General features: G+C 34.5%; 1 pseudogene; it reads right to left on the reverse strand.

Annotated features, from left to right (window-relative positions):
* Positions 1 to 15,586: 15,586 nt before the first annotated feature.
* Positions 15,587 to 16,655, reverse strand: LOC141493928 (solute carrier family 35 member C2 pseudogene; annotated as a pseudogene).
* Between the last annotated feature and the right edge of the window lie 3,070 nt (positions 16,656 to 19,725).

Consider the following 19,725-nt stretch of genomic DNA (forward strand, 5'->3'; position numbering starts at 1 on the left):
TCAAATAATCTTTTTTAGTCATAATTACATTTTGTTATTTAAACAATGGGCCTAGACCACTGGGGTTGCACTCTCTGCAGCAGAATTTGACGGCATGAGAGTTCAGTTCCAGAAAAGACCTCCATGTCTAATACCTTATTTTGCAAGATGATTTTCAGAATCTTCTCAAGACAATTCAATTTCAAGAAATTTATTTCCTGGCTTGGCACATAATTGCCATATCCTATATAGTTTCCTCTTTCTTACAGGATCAAATACAAAATTCTGTCTTGTCTTTTAAAGCTCTTCATAATCTTTTTTTCCTCCTCGCCCCCGCACTCATCTTATACCTTATGCCCTCTTGTGTACTCTGTGATTCACAAAAAACTGACTTTCTTATGTCCTATCATGGTAATATCTGTGTCTAAAAACTAATTTACTCTAGATGTCTAATTGATATCAACTAATAATCATTAAGGAGTATACAAGTAGAAGCTAATGAGAAATAGTACTAGATAAACATTCCAATCCCTTAGGATTACCTACAGAACATTGAAGAAAAAAATGGGCAACTACCCTCTGAGTATCTAATATACTAACATGAGTGGGAGTTAGAAAATAATGTTAGAGCAAGCACTATACCTGTAAAAATATGTAATATCCATAGGAGAATTCTATCAAATTTTCTAAAACAATTAATTCCTATTGTTAAATCTGATATTGGCATCTTATTGATTCAGGTACAATGATTGGATGAAATAAGGTACTCATAGGTGATTGAACAGTTAGCAATAGCCTTATTCATCTCCAACATAGCAAGTATATGCAAGGAGTATGCATTAGAATTTAGCTTCTGTAGGCACACCTTCCTACCCACCCACCTTTTCAATCCTGGTACCTTTTCTCCATACGAAAATGCATCTGTTCAGCAGGTCAGAGTGTGGTCATATTCTTCAGATATCCAACAAGATGAAAGGACCCTGACCTAAATTAGACAAGATCTTTCATGCCCCTCCATGATCAAGAAAATACTTCAGCACAGTCAGAGACCACAAGAAAGTTTTAGCAAAACAGACATACCTTGAACCTTGTCCCACGCTGCCTAGGGCCAATGATATGGTGATAAGGTCCTTAAGACTTATCATTTAAATGCTTTCAGAACTTTCACTGGAAAATTCTCTTATCATAGTTCTAACAAGAAAAATATTACAGCTACTTTTTCCCTGTCCCCCTACAGGAGTCATCAGATATGGGGACCAGTTAACTTAATGAAAAAGACAGTGATCCTGGACTTCAATCACTATTCTGAAGACACTCATTTGAATACTTTCTACTTTGGATGAATAAATAAATGCAATAAAAGTAGTATATTAAGTACTTACTATGTTTCAGGTAAGATGCAATGTATTATAGTATATAGATAGCTGGCTTCCAAGTCAGGAAGTTTAACTTCAACTGGTTTAACTTCAACTGAATCCTGCTAGTTGACCCTAGGTAAGTCATTTAAACTTTCATTGTCTTCATAAAACTCTTAAGCTAGAAGTTGCAGAGAAGTTACTCATCTGGATTGGTAGAAGAAGTTCCTTACCAGATTGACCCAGATCAGAAGTTCCCGAGGTTAAATGGATTAATTTTTCCAAGAAATATGAGTTGTGTTATTTTGGTTGTCTAGTCTGAAGATATTATTTCTGTGGCACACAGAGCTAAAAACAGTAATCCCAAAGTTGTCTGAGCAAAGCATAAGACAAAGAGAATCATCGTATTGTTCCTGGAAATTGTGCCTTTATGAATGAAGCTCAAGACACAGTAGTTTATTTGGTTGTTACATCACATTGCTGACTCATTGTGAATGTTCAGTCTACTAAAACCCCAGACTTTTTCTTTCTGGAAAAGAAAAAAACAAAAACAAAATTCACCCTATCTTGCATATTTGCAAAACTGATTTTTTAAAAAACAAAATGACATTTATATTCATTGAACAATTTTTAGTAACCATGACAAAAAAAAAAGAAGAAAGCATGGTTAGTATTTTGTGACCTTTTTTTGTCTTTTTTTAAAGCAAAGTGCCTGAAATCAATTATATTTACCCAGTATCTCACAGAACTTTTGCTTCCCTCTAAGTCAAGTCCTCCAGTCATCCCTAATTCCAGTCTCTTTTGGCCTAACTTAAAAATGAATTAATGTGGTACTCTTCTTATGATTCTTTGCCCAAGAGGAGAGATGCAAGGGCAGCCCCTTTATCCATTTCATTGTATAATTCCATTCTTACTTAAGTGCTATTCCTTAGATTCATTTATAGAAAGTAGGAGGGGATCTCCCTATTGTCCCAAACCCAGAGGATTCTAGGTTGTATTCATGAGAAAGGTGATTTTCATAATTCATTGCACTCTCAGAAGAAGAAAAAACAGACTGGGAAATTGTCTCCACATACACCTCATGACTTCTGTCCAAAGGCAATAGAATACTGTGAATCAATGTAAAGATGGCCGAGAAATGGGAGAAATCTTGTCTTATTAAATAATCCCCCCCCCTCCTTTCTGGCTAATTATTTCATGATGAGCCTCTTCATATGAAGCTTGAGTGGGCCACAGTTAACAAATATGGTCTGTTTCCAAGATAATGTTTGATACTTTTCCAATTCTATAGAAATAGCTAGAACTTGTATTCCCCTGGTATAGCCTTTAAGAACTGACAATCATTTTTAAGACATGATGAAATATCAGAAGAAGATTTTTGCCTTCTGGGATAATGGTCGCTCTCTCTTCCATATGCCAACTTTTTAACTATTTAAAGACAGCTTTTCCCCCAATCCTTCAGTTCTCCATTAGAATGTAAGCTCTTTGAGGGTAAGAGTATTTCCTTTTTAACTTTGTAATTCTACCTCTCAGCATAGAAAATAGGCAAAGGATAAATACTTATGCTTCTTAACTCCTAATGAAATATTGTGTCATTTTCAATCAACCTACATAACATAGCTTTGAATCCCCTTACTAGCCTGGTCACCCTCCTGTTTATAAGCGTCTTTTTTTTTTAGGTTTTTTTTGCAAGGCAAATGGGGTTAAGTGGCTTGCCCAAGGCCACACAGCTAGGTAATTATTAAGTGTCTGAGGCCGGATTTGAACCCAGGTACTCCTGACTCCAGGGCCAGTGCTTTATCCATTACACCACCTAACCACCCCTGTAAGTGTCTCTCTTAAAATTAGATGTCCACAAACAAATGTAATCATTTAATGTCAAGACTACAGTGGGACTATTCCCACCTTGATATAGACACTATACTTAATACAGCTAAGACCACTAGCTTTTATAATAGCTGTCATGTTATATTGAGCTTATGGCCAATTAAAAGCCACAGGTCAGGGCAGCTAGTGTATAGAGTACCGGCAGGGAGTCAGGAGTACCTGGGTTCAAATCGTCCTCAGACACTTAATAATTACCTAACTGTGTGGCTTTGGGCAAACCACTTAACTCCATTTGCTTTGCAAAAAAAAAAAAAAAAAAACAACCTAAAAAAAGCAACAGGTCTTTTCCAATGAAGTGCTGTCAAGAAAGTCTTTCTGGTTCTCTATTTGTGCAATTGAGTTGTTTTGTTTTTAAAACCCTAAATCCGGAATGTCAAAATCATCTATGAAAAAGTTAATTGTGTTGCTTTTGGGTCCTCATTGCTGCTGGCCAAGATCATTTGGATTCTTGATTCTGTCATATATTGTATTACTTTGTAGAATCACAGCCTGAATTTTAAAAAGCTAGAAAACTAATCTAAGCTAACCTGTTTTTTAATTGATGAAGGACATGAGATTTAAAGTGACTTAGTTTGATTAACTAACACTAAGAAGAAAAGCCAACACTTGAATCTTATTGTTGTTCAGTCCTGTCCAACCTTTTGAGATACCATTTGGAGTTTTTCTTGGAAAAGTTGCTTGATTAGTTTGCTATTTCCTTCTCCAAGTCATTTTACAGATAAGGAAAGTGAAACAAGCAGGGTTAAATGATTTGCTCAGGGTCACATGGCTAGCAAATGTCTTTGATCAAATTTAATCTCAGAAAGATGAGTCTTCCTGACTTCAAGTCAGGCACTATACTGCTTTACTGCCCATTACTTGAATCTATTCTAGTCTAATTCTTTCTATTAGCAAGATTCTTTTTTTCCCACTACACAATTACCACAGCACACCACATTACACTAGCCATACTACCTTATTCAACATTACATGACATGATACTGTTCCTTAGCAAACATTTTACTGTTCTGTTACTTTGCTATTCTACACTGTTGTCATTGGTGTTGTGGTGCTTTGATTGGATCAACTCTTTGGGATACTATTTGAGGTTTTCATCATAAAAATACTGGAGTGGCTTGCCATTTTCTTCTCCAGTTCATTTTTCAGAAAAAGAAACTGGAGTAAACAGGGTTAAGTGACTTGCTCAGGAACAAAAATGAGTCTTGCTGACTTCAAGCTCAGAACTCTATCTACTGGGACATCTTGCTGTCTTAGTTGTAGAATATAGGAAAAGTTCTATAGAGACAGTAAGATGAAAAGAGGTATTTGTGTCTTATTAGACAACTAAATTATGTCTTGTTTGCTGATGTACTGCCTATTTTTGTCTGCTAAATCAATGTAGTAATGGATAATGAAACTTACTTCCAGCAGGTATGGAAAGTATAGAGAACTGTGTTTCTGCTATTTTAATGTTTTATTCATGTTTTTTGTTTTCTTACAGCACAGTCATTTCACTAGCCCTCTTAGGCCTTTCCTTTTTAACCAACAAAAGCAATTAAGCAAAATCAACTAACACAGTGACAACATTTGACAGTGAACAAAACATTCTGTTCTCTTAGTTCCCATTTCTGAGAGATGAATGTCTCATCATCTGTCCTTAAAAACCTAAGATGGGTCATTGCATTTTATCTGATTTAGTAGCATTGTTTCCATTTAAATAATTATAGTCTTTGGTTTGGCCCTTGTTAACTTAGGTCCCTCGGAGGATTTGGTCTTTTCATCAGCACTCAGCAGCATCCCTGAGACAACAGCAATTGGTGACTGGCAGCAGTGTCTACTTTCAAGAGGCAGACACACAAGGAGGAAAGGCTCCACAGGGAGCTCAGCAAAAAAGGTTATGTCACACCTAATGTGAACATTTTGAACACTCTATGACAAGGGCTTCAGGAGTGTTACTTTTTCCTTTGTCATATATGCTTTCTAAACTCAAGTTCTCTTTCCACTGGACTTTATAACATCCTGGAAGGGATGTCTTATACCAACTAAACCAATATATTAACTGTTTCTTAAAGCTAAGTAGGTTTGAATGAGTAATTGATATCAATTGATAATTTGATAACCTGTGGGGGGGTGCACACCAGAGAACTTCAGAACTATATCTAGAGATCATCTACCAACAATAACCTATTTACACATATTCATTGATTCTAGAATTCCCTGCCTTCAAAAGAAAGTCCATTTAATTTTTTTAAAATTTTATTTTTATTTTTCTTGTTTGCATGCAAAAACAAATTTCAACATTCACTTTTAAAGCCTTCAGTTCTGAATTCTCTCCCTTCTTCTCACCCCAATCTCCCTCACTGAGAAAGCAAGTTATTTGATATAGGTTAAAAATATGTAGTCATCTTGTAAAAGAAAGCATATCCTCCAAAAAAAGAAACCTCAAGAAAAATAAAGTTAAAAAAAAGTATGATTCAATCTGTATTCAGACACTACCAGTTCTGTCTTTGGGATGGACAGTACTCTTTATCATAAGTCCTTCAGAGTTCTCTTGGGTGACAGCATTGCCGAGAAAAGGTAAGTTATTCACAGCTGATAATCCTAAAACATTGTTTTATTTTGTATATAGTTCATTTCTCATCACATCTGCTCAACTCAGTTTTTTTTTTCCCTGGGAATCCTGTTTATAAGAATAATTTCTTACAACAGAATAACATTTCATTTAAATAACATACCACAATTTGTATAGCCATTCCCTAACCAATGGGTATCTCCTCAATTTCCAATTCCCTACCACCAGAACAAAGTTGCTACAAAGTCCTTACACATGGGTCCTTTTCCCTTTTGTTTTTCAAATCTTCTAGAATATAAACCTGGTAGTGGCATTGCTACATCACAGTGTAGGCATGATTTAACAGGCCTTTGAAAACTATACAATTTTAAACTCCAATTGTTAACTTTTTTTCCTTATATTGAGCCAAAATTTGCATTTCCATACCTTTCATAATTGACTCCAATTTCCATTGGAGTTGAGAAAGACTTCAGAGATCTTCTATTTTAATCAGTTTATTTTCTGGATTTTTTTTAAAAAACATTCAAAATATTTTTATATCATAAACTATTTTAAAACAAATTTATATCTACTATACATCTCAATGTCCTTCTTCCAAACATCACACAGTTCCTTCAAGTAGTTCTTATTTGACTTGATTTTTGGCCCTATCTCAAAGATGGTTGTCCTTTGGTGGGTAGGGGAATCATACAGTTGTTTGTCAATAGTTCTCCTAAAATATGGTATCTTAAATGGAAGAAAATTCTCTAAATGTATGATCAGAAAAGAGTACAGTGGGACTATCACCTTCCTAGTTCTGGATACAATAATTCTAGTAATACAATCTAAGATTACAATTGCATCTCCTCCCCCTTCTTGTTTGTATAGCTTGCTCTCAGTACCTACAAGCCTCTTACACATGGTCCCAATTATTTGCATGCATATTCTCATCTTGCCTCAAAATATACCTTGGGTTAAATATCAGAAATGTGGTGATTAGTCATACTTCACAGATGAGGAAATTAAGAAGCAGAATCTAAATGAGAAACTTAAGGTAACTCCAGTAGTTAATGGAAGAATAAAAATTATAAGCCATTTTTCTTTTTCTCTTTTAAGACGTCATATTAACTGCTTGTGATTCCACTTGAAATAAGTATTTGGATATATCCCATTTTTCACCTGAAAGATTAACTTTTTCAGGAAGTGGATAAAACATCAGCTAAGAAAATAAAATAACTGCCATTGGTTACTGTTGAAAGAAACTGTCAAAAAAGATGTTGACAGAAAGGATGATTAAAGGCGAAATATTAAAGCATCACCAGCAAGAGAGATAACCAAGTGAAAACTGTGAAATTCAGATGACTAAATTTGGTCAAGAAATTTAATCCATTTCTTAAATCTCTTTAGAGATTTAAAGAAGAATTTGGGTCTGCTCAGGCACGAAGATGTTGTGGAAACAGCTATCAACAGAAAGTCTGTTTCAAAGTACTTGAATATAGATCAGGGAGTATATATGACATGAATTCATAGGTATTAAGGTAAATGATAAATGAATTCACTAAGCCTCTTGAAGTTACTTTGGAATACTTTCCCAGAAACAAAATGTTCTGAGTGCTACTTTCTTGTACACTTTGTCCAGTTTCTCAGAAAAAGTATTGATACATAAACACTTATTTAGGGTTACCTGGTACTATTCTCAACTAAAAAAACTGCAAGGTCTGGGTGACACCCAGGTGGTTTGGGGCTGTCAATCTTTAGAAAATCACGGCAGGGAAACCCTTAGCCTTGTTGTTTTCATATAAAAATGCTATGATTGTGTCAGTAAATTTAAGCTGTTGGCTGTTTTGGCTGACTTAGCCAAGCCAAACAGCCAGTCTGATGGCCCTTTTTGGCTGACTCAACAAGTCGGTTCCATTCCAATGAATCAGCCAAACCAGTGTGTATGTGTCAACAAAGATATAGGATCTCTGTGTGTCTGCATATGAAAAACCTTATGTAAAAACAGACACAGAGGGCAGGACTCTTATTTGTTTTATATATAGAACCACTCATCAATTTATCACATTTATAAGCATTTAAAGGAGCTCTTAATTCATATTTTAGAGCATCTGATGCAATGTTTCACAAGATTAGTGTTAAAAAAAATTCTGAAGTTATTTGCATATAAATATTTGACTTCTGAGATAGAAACTAGAACAAAATTCATAAATAAAAAGTAATGAGTAATATAGAGAGGTTAGTGTTGTTTTACCTTGTTATTAAATGATCCCAAGAAGTAGATAGACCCTAACAAGTCCACAATCAAATTATTAAGTTTTAACTATTTGTGTTGCACCTGGAGGTACCGACTCTGGATCATTTGTGTCATCCTAGTAAAGTTACTGCTGATTCAAGGTATTCTGTGTCTTCATCTGCTCCACAATCTATTCCACTCATTATAAGAAACCATTGCACATACACTTATTCAGCATCATTTGTTGGCCTTTCCAAGAAAATCTCTATTTTGTCTTAGATATTTGGATTTTCTTTTGGTCTTTTTTGTAAATGAATGGGAATAAGAAAGGCAGATGAAGGTGGGAGGACCTCTCTAGGTGTATCCACCTACAGAGAGTTAAATTAATTAAATAGTTCAGATCTCAAGACTATGATAATATAAAGGATGAATTTCTGAGCATTCATTAAAATTTTTCTTTGTGGAGATTTTAAATTTAGAGATAAACCTTATAAATTATTTCTAAACTTATTAGTGGCAAAATGTTGTGGAATTAGCATTGAAATGGAAGTCAGGAGATCAGGTTCAAGAGCAGGTGCCCAACCCATGGCCCATGGCATTTTATTATTATATGCATTGATGATATGGGTTATATTATAGTCATATATATATATATGTATGTATATATATATATACATATTATATATATAATTCTATATGCATCCCTTAGTACCCTGAAAAAGGATCATTGGATCCTTGTTAAAATATCTCTATAGAATTAGAACCTATTTAGGTTTTAAAATGAATCAGTTTGAATGTTTAAACTATAGTTTAAATGGAAACCTGATCTACTTTTTAGTGACTTTCCTGAAATTGGATCTAATTCTACACTTTGAGGCAATCAATCAATAAACATTTATTAAATGCCTACTAAAATACTAGATGAACTTGCATTTATTAAAGGCCTACTGTGTGTCAGACATAACTCAGACCTTTCCTAAGGTTCTTTATGGTCATGCTTTGGCTCTGACTCTTTCAGATCAGTGGTATGGTTAAATGTAGCCTGCTGTGGTAGAAAGAACAGTAGATATGGAATTGATAGAGCTGTATTCAGTCTAACTACCATAGGCAAATTATTTTTCTCCTAGGTCTCAAGTTCCTTAGTTATAAAATGAAGGCATTAGATTATTTCCAAAGTCTTTTTCTAGATCCAAAAGTTTTATAATTCTGTAACAATATTAAAGATAGGGATGAAATTGGATCTCATCTCAGAATCAATGTAATCACCAAAGACCCAGGCACCTCTGTTAGGGTAGCCATCGAATCAGTCAATGGGCCAAAATTCAACTATATTTTGGGGTCCATTGATTGACTGACTGATCCTTTGACTACCTTAGTTGAGATGACTGGGCCTTCAGTGGTAGCATTAACTGAGGTGAAAGATTGAAATGTTTATTGCTCACATAATTCTATGCTCTTTAAGATACCTCCAGAAGGATGACCTCTCATAAAAAAAATCATTTGTTTCTCGCTAGTTTGCATATGTTAACTGAATACCAAAAATGTAAGTAAGTGTGTCTCAGTTACAGAATGAAGGCAAAGGTGCGATTACTGACACAGGGGGTGAGCAACCACAGCAGCTGAAGAGATGACATGGGCAGTTAATGCCAACTCTTAAGGCAATAGGGTTTGTTCAGCCATGAGATCTAATTAGTTTCATTATGTAGTGACTAAGTGGGGCTGAGTGACAGAGAAAAGGGATGGATAAAATAATTGTATGTAGCAAATTTTAGGTAAAGTTAGGACCAAAGCAATGGACATCAGTCAAGATGGGAATACAAATTACAGAGATCCACATCATATGCCACTGAATTTTAGAAAATATACCTAAGCTACTAACTGTATTGAGGATTTTCCCCCCTCTATACTATTGTTGTAACTTTTCCTATCAAGTCATAATATACAGCAAAAATTACATGAGAGGAAAAACTTTGACTTAGTATATACCATGTGGTTTGAGCACTTGGTTCATTATAGAGTGCTAACAGTCTGAGAGTGGCAGGCTTACTTAATGGAATAACAGATAGAGGACAAAAATAATAGCTCCCTTGTCCTTTGATCTATTAACAGTGGAACCATTAATATTGTAAAATGACTGATAATAAGAATATTTTAAGGGGTGGGGGTGAGCTTTGGCAATAAATGGACTTTTACAGCTAAAAGGGTTGTTAGAACATAAGTCTAATGCTTTCAAAAACAAAATGCCAGTTTATTGGACAGTTATATATTTATTATTTGTTATTATTATTTGTTTACTATGTTTTTCTTCCTTTCAGAAAATGTTTAGTCATTTCCCTCTTAACATCAATGTCCAAAAAATACATGGCAACTCATGACCTAGAAATATATTTATATAACATCACAAACGTTTTCCATGGCAGCAAGCCTTTTGAAGCTGTCAGATGCCATGAGACAGATTTCTGAGCAGTTCCCAAACAAATATAATTCTAATATAGAAATGAATAAGATTCTTGCTGCTCAACAGTGACATGTAACTGTGAGTCTCTGAGTACACTACAACCAAAGAGAAGATGATTTATGTCAGAGGTGCATAATAGGTAAGTGCTAGCTATTTAAGAGAAGGCATTTCATTGTTTGAAATCAAAACAAAATAAGCTTAGTGATTTTTTATTATCATCTTGAAATCATACCAAGGAAATTCATTGAACCCTCCAATCTGATTCCCTAAGATGGCTCAGAAGGATGTGTTTCCAAAGCTATAAAGCTTTAAGTGTAGAAAAATAAGGTTGTTTGGAAGAAAGGGTGGAAGATGGAATTGAAATGAAAAAGGACATTGTCAAGAAGATTTGGAAGACTTCTGAATTGTTAAGAAAGTCAGAGATTGAATTTGAGCAGAATCTTGGAGAAAACTTAAGGAAAGGTTAAAGAAGAACAATTTGAAAAGAAGGAGAAATAGGATTCAATCTGAAGGAGAAGTGAATTTCAAAGGTGGAAGGTGCTGAAGAGAAAAGAGTTGAAGAGGATTTGAAAAGGAGACAGTTTTTAAGAAAATGTAGAGTAGAAAAAGTCAGTAAAACATATTGATAAAAGAAATAAATAAAGTGAATTGATGAGCTAAAAAAGTAAAACAGGTCAGAAAAAGGACAAGAAATTGAATGAGACTGTCTTGCTGATAGAAGATAAAAGATGGTGAAAAGTGAAAAGTATGTAAATATTGGTGCAAAAAGACTTTTAGAAGCTACTTATGAGATGAATTATAAATATTCACCAGAAATTTTAAAAATGAGACTAGAAATCTCAATTAGTTTGGAGAACAGGATGGAATTTTGACATGATGGCATGTTTTTATTTTTTTACATGGCTGAATCACTGCTATGTTAAAAAATGCAGGTTAATCTTCCCAGAAGAAAACATGAAGAGGCTCAAGGAATTTTTCTCCACATTCTAGATTATGAGGAATAATGAAATTCTCTACTAAATAAAATGGAAATAGAATTTTAATGTAATAAATGTAGAAAAGAGATTTGAAAGTAGAGGAAGAATGTCCCACAGAGAAAGAAATAAAGAAGTCCACTGGACACTTGAGACTTTAAAAATGAAGTTCTACCAAAAGTAAATGGATCCTCTTAATTGTGTAACCTCCAGGAATAGTAAAGTAAATCAACAGCATTGTTTGGATAAGAGTTCATTAGAGACACAGAGGAAGAGTAATTATAGATGAAGACTAGAGATAGTGATTTGTCACTTTGATAATAACAATAGAATGGTTAGTTGTTTCCCTTAAGTAGTCATTCAAAACATAAATCAGGCCAGAACTGAAAACAACTTGATGAATTGATTTCAGAGACTTGTCTATTGTTAAATTCTGAATGTGAGCTTTTACATCTTGGAAATCAGTAAATGCTTCAAATAGGGACTTGAGATATAGACAGACAGATAGATAGACAGACAGACAGACAGACAGACAGATAGATAGATAGATAGATAGATAGATAGATATCAACAATTTTATTGATTGTCTAAACAAGAATATAATGGAGCGAATTAACTTAATAATACTGCTTAAATGTAAAAGTGCATGTAAATGTAAAAGTAAATATAAAAATGAATGTATGTTTATGGAAAATCTTAAAGACTCACTTCCCCAAAATCAATCAACTAATCCAATTTCTGAATTAATTCCCTACACTTGTGGCAGAGAAAATCATTTTAAGGCTAAGTATTTTTTTGTAATTTTTCTAAGAGTCATCCATTAATCAAGAAAACAGTGAGTATACTAAATGAAAAAGTAAAACTCTGACCATAATCTGCATAAAATAATGGATACATAACCATTATCTATCAGAACAGCAGAAGCTGAAACAACCACAAAAGTTTTGCTATCAAGGCCCTTTTTAACAGATTAATCTGCTGCATTATGTCTAATTTAATTGTGGTCATTCCAGAGAAACAAGGAACATTAAATCGCTCCCATAAACTATGTACTTTAACCAACCAAGCAGTTTGAAACTATTTTTAAAACAGTGTTTGTATTAGAAAAGAGGGTGGTAGAGGTGGTATAAGGCCCTGTGATACTGATATATATAAAAAGACTTTTCTGCAAATAAGGGAGGCTTAGCATAGAAATGTCTCTTCTCTTCAGACCAAAATAAATAAGCAAATTACTATTAAAAGCATGTGTACATTTCCCTCTTTTTTTCCTTTTGAATTTCATGTTAGGGCTGGCATAAGAATTCTGGAATAGATACTGAACTTCTCTTTGAAGCCATTGAATAATTACAGCATGGCTAGTCACATTCTCTCCTTCTGACCTCTCAGTTAGAGCTTTACAGTCCCCTTGGGAATCCAGCTCCTGGGATACGAACTTCGGTTTTCTGTCCCATTCTATTCTTTGGTCTTTGGCATCTACTCAATCTGTCATTGGATAAATTAGCAACCATAGTTAGCAAGGACTGAAATTTGAGCAGAACAAACTAAAACCTAAAAAAGAGCCCCTAAAGTTATGTGGAAATGTTCACAATAAATTCAATTAATTTATTTATAGAACATTTTTCATATTTTCTTACTTATTATATTTTGTAGTTACTTCTAGGTCTGACAATAGCTCCAACAAAGATTCCTAGAGAACCCCTGACTAGATTATTTTATTTCCTAACCCATACCAAGTTCCTACAATTTCAACTCATTCAATAACAATAACAATAATTATAACAATAATGATTTACAATACTAATATTTATTTAAGTTTTGCAAAACTTTATATATTCTCTTTTAATCCTCACAATAACCCATGTAGTATGTATAGTTATTATTTTATGTATTATATATATATCTATTATTATATATCTATTATTTTATAGATGAGAAAATTAAGGTAAAAGAGTTTAACTGACTAAATCCAACTATCTGAAGTAAGGTTAAAATTTAGGTCACCTTTGGCCAAAACTAGTGATCTATTCACTATGCCACCTAACTACCTCTAAATGTAACCAAATTGCTTTGTCAGAATCCTATTTACCACCTTGGAAATTTCTCAGTTCCAAATTTCAATGGAATAATCTCAAAGTTGCTTATTCAAGGTAGGAGTGATGAAAGGTAGGGGAAAAAACCTCACAATTAACTTCAAGCTTTTTTGCTATTTCTAATACTAATGCCTTTTTAAATTAAAATTCGCCTCATCATTTGACCATATTCCAAACATTGAGTCCCAAATGAGATAAATTGATAGGTAGAAAGATGGTTGATGGAACATATAAAGGACTTGAGAAATTAAAGTCAATTCTCTTGCTTTAAAGATCAGGAAAGAGAATAATTTTCTTATTTTTCAACCAAATGAAGACTTTTCAAAGAGCCTTGATAAAATTAAGTCTATCTCCCCAAATAAGTAAACAAACAAACAAACAAAAATCCAAGACCTTAGAGCTCTGAATTTAAGTAAATGGAGATATTCTCATATTTTAAATATTTCCTGTTTCAGACAATGAAGTTTTCTCTACCCTGGAAATATTCCCAGAAGATTAAGAGAAAAGCTAATGTAGCTATAGGTCTTTGAGAAAATTCAAGAAATCCAATATTTGTAATAAGGATTAATCAAACATTCTTGCTGCTTAGATAAGTCCAAACATGTCTTCAGGGCAAATCATAAAATAGATTCTACCCCGTCAATAAATAGTAGGTTTCAATTCTTCCTAGTAAGGAGAAAGGAAGAATAAAAGCAAAGGGTTAGTTGGGGTGGAATTCCAGTGTAAAAGACTGTCCTAAAGGAAAGATTTGTCCTAAAGGAAATGGAACTGAAAACCTGAGTTTTCTAGGGGGTAGTTCCTTTGTCCTCTGCCATGAAAAAGCCTAAGGTGGTCTTATATCCTTTTTTTTTTCAAAAAGAAAGTACAAAACTCTTTTAATAAATACAATTATACAAAGGAAAGTGAACAGATGCCTGTTGGAGAGAAGTTCATGGAGTCCAGAGAGAGCATGAAATTAGGGAAAGAAATTCCATGTTGGTTCAAAAGGGAAAGTAAATGGATAAAGAAACTGGAATCAAATGTGTCAAGCATTACAATATTTAATGCAGAATTTTAAATTTTAATTAGAGATTAGAAAAAAATTAATTCACAATGTAGAATCTCTTTAAAGAAGTGAGCAAGATTAGAAGTTTTAGAACACAAGAATATTATTCAGCCAAAGATATGAAAAAGGCAATAATATAAAAAGAACACATTAATTTTATATAAACCAAAGTGCTTTGCCTTGAAGATAGAATACAAAAACCTCATAACCCCCTAGAACATGATGTATTTAAAAAGATAAAATATGCCTTAATGTAGGAAAAAGACCTAAGAAAACTCAGAGCTTCTAGATTCAGAAGGAAAAAGAAAGAAAAGTAAACTTAAGAATTTGGAAGAAAGGATGGAAGATTAGATTTTTGAATTAATTACTTAACTAAATGACAAAGAAGAAGGAATAAAATATGTGTGTAGAAAAAATGATAAGTAAATTGAATAAATGAAAATAAATTAATAATTTTTTTCAGTGGACCAAAAAGCATTTATTTCCAAACTATAAATAAATGAATAAACAAACAAACAAATAAATAAATAAAAATAAACTGCTCTCTGAGCAAAGCTTTCCAGGTTCTGAGGTCCCAGCCCATCTACCTTCCATGCTGGGGAATAGTGATGGTTTACATTTTCTTCCCTTAATAATATTGATTATCCCTTGAAGTAGGACAATACTTGGTCTAAGAAGTCTTAGAAAACCAATCTAGGTGAACCAGCCCATTCCCATCTTCCACTGTGATCTCTATCCAAGTCTTGTTCTTTTGAAGACTTGGTAATAAGGCTATTTCACCCTGATGGTCCAAACACCTCTAGTTTGGTCCTGAATACCAAGAATACTACAATAATGGCCATTTCACTAAAACATCTTCCACCATGATACATTCTATCAGCTGAGCCCCAGTCAGGACATCACAGAGCCCACTGCTGTCCATTCAATGGGACAGGCTACTTGGAACTGCCCACATAATTGCTGCCAGTGGTGTACAAAGAAGAATAAGTACAGGAGGAGAGTGGGATGGCTCAGGATCCACCAGTCAGGAGGTCATTACTGCCTCTGGGCCACAAAATACGTTTCCCCTTCAACCTCATCTTCCTTGACACTAGGTTCCCTGTTCCATAGGAGCAGGTCAGAGCTGGAGACAGGACCTTTGTGGGATCTAGGACCACTTTCACTTTTAGAGTCGAGAGCTTTGAGGGTGAGGTGGAGGGATATCCCAGAAAGATAGGAGGGCAAAGCCCAGCCAGTTCAGTAGGCTGATCTGGTCTCCCAGCAGATGAACTGCCAGCAGCAAAGTACAGACTTCCTTAAAAATCCCAGCAATGGAGAGAGTCAGGCTGGAGATTCTGGAGACTAACAGGAACTCTGAAAAGCCTAAGCCAAAGACAAGAATCCCTCCAAAAAACAGAGTCCCAAGGACACCCAGGAGGATCCCTGGGTCCTGGAAATGGGATTTTCTCAGATGTAGACAAATGGAGACCTTCAAAAATAGCAGAGGGAAGAGTCCCAAAAACATGAGTGGCTGAAGATGGTACATGTTATCAATGGGATTTTGAAGACCTAGTTTAGCCTTTTGTGGGAGGATTTGGGTAAGGGTCCATCAAATTCCTCCAATAAATGAGACTCCTAATACCAACTGTGTGGATTTATAAGTGAGCATGAAGAGGCCACCAGCAATAAGCAGGACCACTAGGACTAGTGCTGTCCCACAGTTCCTCTAGCTTGAAGATCAGGGAAGAGATCAAAATGAAGAGGACTACTGAGGACTTGTCATTATGTACAGTGAAAGGATGATGTACAGAAAGCTCCAGTTAGACAGACCCACGTCAAGTGTCGCTGCCAATGCTGTGGGAGCTACTCGCTGGAGGTAGTCAGCCCAGCTCTACACCACTCAGGGGTGCTGGTGGCACCACTGTGCCAGGGCTTGGGACAGAACCAAGAAAAGAAATATCACTATGAGGTGAAGCAGGGTCATAAAGAGAGGGAAGTAGAAATTCTTCATTAGCCATTTGTTGTAGAAGGGGATGCCAATGGAAAAGCAGTAATAAAGGAGTACCAGTCACAGAGTCAGTATCACCTTCCAAATGAAGGTCAAGCTGAAGGTCCACCTCACCATTGGCCTCTTTGTCCACTGGTGAGCAACAACAGCTACCCCTGGCTGGGTTCCAACACTCTCACTTGAAGCCAATAAACAAAGTAAGAGTTGGCTGTGCTGGACCAAGAACTTCAATGAAAGAATCTCTTATTAGTGGTGGTTCTCTCCCAGTTGAAGCTTAAAATGGCCACATGATCATGGAAGCTCTGGGTTATGCGGAGGACTCTCACCTGAGGGGCTTGTGAATAGCACCTACCCTCACCATGGCTATCTCGATGAAAAGCTCAAAGGATTCTGGATTTCATGCTGTGGCCAGGCAGTTCTAAATATGGCTTCTCCTGCCAGAAGCCATAAATTAATAATTTAAATAAAATCTAAGAACTACAGAAAGTGTAGGCAAATAGGTGCAAAAAAAAGGGGAAGGGAACATTTGGGAATAGATTAGCATCAAAGTACTGTGAGCAAAATTAACTACAGAGCAAAGTATTGATGTAACTGAAAAAAAGAGGATTTTTTTTTAAAAAAGAATTACTTTAGAGACAAATGGAGAATAACAGAAGCCTAGAAACCATGAATGTAAATGTAAATGAATTAAGCACTCCAATAAAATGAGAGTGACAGAATGGATAAGAAAACAAAAACTAACTGTTATATACAAGAAAAAAACATGTAGGAATTAAGAAATTATGCAGAATCAAAATGAAAAACTGGAATAAAATTCACTATGCATCAGGTAAAGATACAAAAGCAGAAGTTATAATCATGGTATCAGACACAGCAAAGATGAAAATTCAATATCAATTTAGTGAAACAAGAATTACATATTATGCTTAAAAGAATCATAGAGAAGGAGCCAATATCAACTAAACCTACATACACAAAATAGCATGGTATTGTAAGCCAGTCTGAAATGAAGCATTTGTAATCAGTTAACAAAAGGAAGTTTACTTTGCCATAGCAGAGAAATACTATGCAGTCTAGATAGAGCACTGATTTAAATGAAAAGAAAGAAAGTGAAAGGCCTAAAATAGGGAAGGAAGAGACAAAACTATTACTATATGAAGACAGCATGAAGTTTTTCTTAGATCCTAGCAAATCCATTAATATATCAAGCAAGATAATTAATATATTCATTAACATAGAAATATGTATTTAAAACACCCATAAAAGTCATTAGCAGTTCTAAATAGTAATAATAAAATCCAGAAAACATTAATGCACAGGGAAGTTTCATTAAAAATAACAACAAAATACATAAAATATTTTGGAGTCAATATTCGAGAATACATTCAAAACTTGTATAGATATAGTTGAAAATTTTTTTAATTGGTATTTTATTTAATTTTCCCAATTACATATATAAAAGTTTTCCCACCATCATACACATGCATATGCATATTTTTAATTGTTTAATTTCCTTCCACCCTTCCCACTCCCCTTCACTCAGTGGTGGTCAGGTGAATATTGTATATACATATTTGTGTTTAACATATTTACACATTAGTCATTTTCAGCATACAGAATTAGGATTAGGGAAAAGAAAGGAAACCATGAGATAGGAAAGAAATACATAACAGAAATTTTTTAAAATTTGAAAAGTGAATGTAGTGCTCTGTAGGGTTTTTTTTTTGGTTTTGTTTTTCTTCCTCTGAATGGGAATAGCCAATTTCCTAGGGTTATCATAACTCTATGAACTGCTGAGAGGAACTGCGTCCATCCATCAAGGTGCAAAAATATTCTTAAATAAATAAAGAACAACATAAATATCTGGGGAAATACTGAATTTTCCTTACTGGGTTTTGCCAATATAATAAAAAAAGACAAAAGTACCAAAATTAACTTTTAAATTTGTGCTAAAAAATTAAATTACCAAAGAGATACTTTATAGGTATCATTTATTTGGAAGAGCAAAAAATCTAGATTATAAAGAGAAATGATGAAAACAGGTAGGAATGAAGGGGGAATATCACTTGCAGATTTCAAACTATAAAGCAATAATTTTCTTTTTTAAAAATTTTTTATTTATTTTCAGTTTTGCAATTTTTCCCCTAATCTTACTTCCCTCCCCCACCCCCCCCCCACAGAAGGCAATTTACCAGTTTTTACATTGTTTCCATGGTATACATTGATCCAAATTGAATGTGATGAGAGAGAAATCATATCCTTAAGAAAGAAACATAAAGTATAAGAGATAGTAAGATCAGACAATAAGATATCAGGTTTTTTTTTCTAAATTAAAGGTAATAGTCCTTGGTCTTTGTTCAAACTCCACAGTTCTTTCTCTGGATACAGATGGTATTCTGCATTGCAGGATTGTCCCTGATTGTTGCACTGATGGAATGAGCAAGTCCATCAAGGTTGATCATTGCCCCCATGTTGCTGTTAGGGTGTACAATGTTTTTCTGGTTCTGCTCATCTCACTCAGCATCAGTTCATGCAAATCCTTCCAGGCTTCCATGAATTCCCATCCCTCCTGGTTTCTAATAGAACAATAGTGTTCGGGGCGGCTAGGTGTCCTAGTGGATAAAGCACCAGCCTTGGAGTCAGGAGTACCTGGGTTCAAATCCGGTCTCAGACACTTAATAATTACCTAGCTGTGTGGCCTTGGGCAAGCCACTTAACCCCATTTGCCTTGCCAAAAACCTAAAAAAAAAAAAAAAAAAGAACAATAGTGTTCCATGACATACATATACCACAGTTTGCTAAGCCATTCCCCAACTGAAGGACATTTACTTAATTTCCAATTCTTTAAAGAAATAATTTTCAAAAACATTTGGTACTCTTTTTAAAATAGGAAAGTTAGATCAATGAAACAGACTAAATAAAGAAAAATTAGAAATCATTGAAATTCAAAAATCTAGTGTTCATAAACTCCAAACCATTATTACCCAGTCAATAACTCCCTATTTGACAAGGACTGCTAGGAAAACCAGAAAGCAATCTCATATATAATATGCCTAGGCCACCAGTTTATACTATATTACATGATAAATGAGAAGTAGATACATGACTTGGATATTAAACATCAAACCATCAACAAATTAAGAAAAGAAGCAGATCTATGTACCCATCACAGTTATGGGTAGGTGTT

This window comes from Macrotis lagotis, chromosome 7 (genome assembly GCF_037893015.1).
Source record: "Macrotis lagotis isolate mMagLag1 chromosome 7, bilby.v1.9.chrom.fasta, whole genome shotgun sequence".
Lineage (NCBI taxonomy): Eukaryota > Metazoa > Chordata > Mammalia > Peramelemorphia > Peramelidae > Macrotis > Macrotis lagotis.